This window comes from Zootoca vivipara, chromosome Z (genome assembly GCF_963506605.1).
Source record: "Zootoca vivipara chromosome Z, rZooViv1.1, whole genome shotgun sequence".
NCBI lineage: Eukaryota > Metazoa > Chordata > Lepidosauria > Squamata > Lacertidae > Zootoca > Zootoca vivipara.
This window is the reverse complement of record NC_083294.1, coordinates 7,509,504-7,512,646: the sequence shown is the minus strand read 5'-3', so window position 1 is coordinate 7,512,646 and position 3,143 is coordinate 7,509,504. Positions and strand designations below refer to the sequence as shown.

The following is a 3,143-nucleotide window of genomic DNA, read 5'->3' as shown; positions in this document are numbered from 1 at the left end:
TAAGAATTTCTGACATTGTAGGTTTTATGTGCAAACAGAGCCAGTGTGTGTGTTTGAAATCTTTCCCCTTTAAAAAAATGAATACAGACACCAGCAGACAAAAATAATTTATTGAGCAAGAAAAACAGAAACACCCATTTGCAACATATTTTTCCTTACCGGAGAAGTGCTTGTTTTATTTTATTATTTTATTTTAAAGGAATGTTGAAAAAAGATACAACTAGCATAGCTTCACAGTGATTTTGTTTGTGGTAATGGCTTCAATGCAAAACACACATACCCTACACCAGGCATCCCCAAACTGCGGCCCTCCAGATGTTTTGGCCTACAACTCCCATGATCCCTAGCTAACAGGACCAGTGGTCGGGGAAGATAGGAATTGTAGCCCAAACCAACTGGAGGGCCGAAGTTTGGGGATGCCTGGTCTAAAACCTAATGTACATTTTAGCACAATTCTACAGATAGTATGAGTGTTGAGAAGGAGCTGTCATGATTTTTTTCTTTAAAAAAATAAAGGTATATTTATAGATTCAAAAAGTACCGGTATATTTTAAAAAGGTGTCAGGGGGCAAATGGCACAGACATCCTTCATCAGCTAGCTGCCCACTTTCCCTTGCTTTGTGTTGCAATGTTTCTAAGGTACTCATCTTATGACTGAGCCAATTCCTCTTATTACTGCACTCTCAACTCACATAATCTACAGGCAGCATGGAACATTAGCAGCAATGAGGATAGGACCAAGAACGGCCAAGGTGGCCTCAACTTCCCAGCTGTGTTTAAGGGGTTGCTTAATTCAGTGATAGGCAGAAGGTAGAACAGGCTCTCCTAGGAAATCTCTGGGTTAGCCCCAACAGATCAGCAAGGGTTTCTGACTCCCAGTGGTCTAATAACAACAACCCAAAAGCTTCTGTCTTAAAGGTGAGGTCTGCAGCATTATACCACTTTAAACAGCCGTGGCTTCCCCTGAAGAATCCTGGGATCTGTAGTTTGTTCAGGGTGCTGAGAGGTGGTTTTCCACATAGCTGCAGTTCCCAGAATTTCCTGCAAAGAGGGACTGACTGTTAAACCACCCTGGTAAATGTAGCTTTGTAAAGGGGAATAGGGAATTTCCTAAGAACTCTCGGCACTGTTAACAAACTACAGTTCCCAGGATTCTTTGGGAAAACACATGACTGCTTGAATGCAGTTTCATACTGCCTCAATATATCATGCAGGTGGGCCTTAGGTTGCTGAAAAAGAATGCCATGGGGAAAACTCTGTTGGTTTGTGGGAGGAAGCTTGTTTCTGGTACTGATCACAAATTCCTGTGATCAGCCGAACATTGGTGCTGGCGAAGCCCTGATATGACAGCTAATGGGGGCTACCTACAAAATCCCTCCCAGCTCTGATACCACTTTATCTCTCCTGCTCCTGATACTACATATGACAGTTGTAAATATAGGTGCCTCTTGGGCAAACCAGCCTTGTGGGCAAAATGAGGAGGGTGGGCAGGCTGAAGGTTGCTCACCACTGATATCTGTTCTGTCTTAAATATTGGTCAACTTTGCCCTGACAATGACAGCAAAAAGTGTCTGATACTGTTATATATCTATTGCCCCTGATGCTTACCGGCTGCATTTGGTCTTGGCAAACTGCCTACAATGTGTTGGACCTCGGAGTGGCTGCTTGCCAAAGTTCTTAAAGCACAGACAAACATCCTAATGGGCACAAGGAAACGGGGAGGGAAAGAAAGTATTCTAGCAAAATATATTTTGAAGACATTCTTGAAGGCAAAAAAGACAAAAGAGTTGACACACAAAAACGCTCTTTGTTTCCATTCCATAGTACCAAACCACACAGCAATTGAAACCAGCACATGTAAAAAACCACAAATACACACATATATCTAGTTACAGGTAGGTAGCCGTGTTGGTCTGCTGTAGTCAAAACAAAATAAAAAAATTCCTTCCAGGAGCACCTTGGAGACCAACTAAGTTTGTCATTGGTATGAGCTTTCGTGTGTTTCTTCAGGCATCTGAAGAAGTGTGCATGCACACAAAAGCTCATACCAATGACAAACTTAGTTGGTCTCCAAGGTGCTACTGGAAGGAATTTTTTTATTTTTGTTTTGACACACACATCTCTCTGAAAACGATTCACCATGGCTCCCCCTTCACAAAATACAGCTCTTTCTCTCATCTCCTTTTCTCTCGGCGCGCGCGTCACAAAGAGTCCTGAGGTAAGTATTGCAATAGACTCACAGCCCTTAAGAGGATTACCAAAAAACCTTTATGTCCTACTCCCAGTAGGACAGTACCGTGTAATGGGTTGTATTCAGACTAGTTCCACTGGAATTAATGAACCTAAGTTATGTGCATTAATTTCAGTGACTCTGCTCTTAAGAATGACAAACATTGGATACAATGCTATATATTTACAGTGAATGAGATCCGTTCAGCAACAGCATGGAGGAGGTAGACCTTCCTGAAAGCGGATTAGGATAAAAACGTAAGAGCCCTGCTGGATCAAGCCAATGGCCCATCTAGCTTAACACATAGCTGCCAAGTACCCGTTTTCCCCGGGAAACCACCCGTTTTTACTTACCTTTTCCCGGTGGTCCCCCGTATCACTTCATCTCCTGCTTTTCTCCGTTATTTTCTCCTGCCGGCGGGCCATTTTTTTTCTGATTTGCCCTTCTATGGGCACAAAAAATGGCCGCCGCCAGCTTCAAAGTCGCATCTACGCATGACCGGAAATGCGTAGACGCGACTTCCGGTGTCGGATGTGCGGCCATTTTTGGTGCCCATAGATGGGCAGGCCAACACCGGAAGTTGCGTCGACGCACTTCCGGTCATGCATAGAAGCTACTTTTGAAGCCGGCGGCGGCCATTTTTGGTGCCCATAGAAGGGCAAAGCGACACCGGAAGTTACGTCGACGCAACTTTCGGTGTCACACGTGCTGACGGTCCCGAATTCTGCAGTCCGGGACTTGGAAGGTAAGGCTTAGCATCCTGTTCTCCCAGTGACCAACCAGATGTCCCAGTGGAAAGTCCAAAAAGCAGAACCATTTGTGATTCCCAGCAGGTGGCATTCAAAGAACAGTTGTTCCACCAGTAAAGGCGAGCATAGTCTTAAAGGCTCTGAACAGCCACTGGCCAGTGCTT

The 3,143-nt window shown here is 44.4% G+C and overlaps 1 long non-coding RNA gene across 1 annotated transcript; it reads right to left on the bottom strand.

Moving 5' to 3' along the window:
• Window positions 1-90: 90 nt before the first annotated feature.
• Window positions 91-2,748, bottom strand: LOC132591492 (uncharacterized). Its single transcript, XR_009556996.1, has 2 exons — window positions 1,609-2,748; window positions 91-1,041 (listed from the first exon to the last, which is right to left on the bottom strand). It is a non-coding gene; the product is annotated as an uncharacterized LOC132591492 (long non-coding RNA).
• Between the last annotated feature and the right edge of the window lie 395 nt (window positions 2,749-3,143).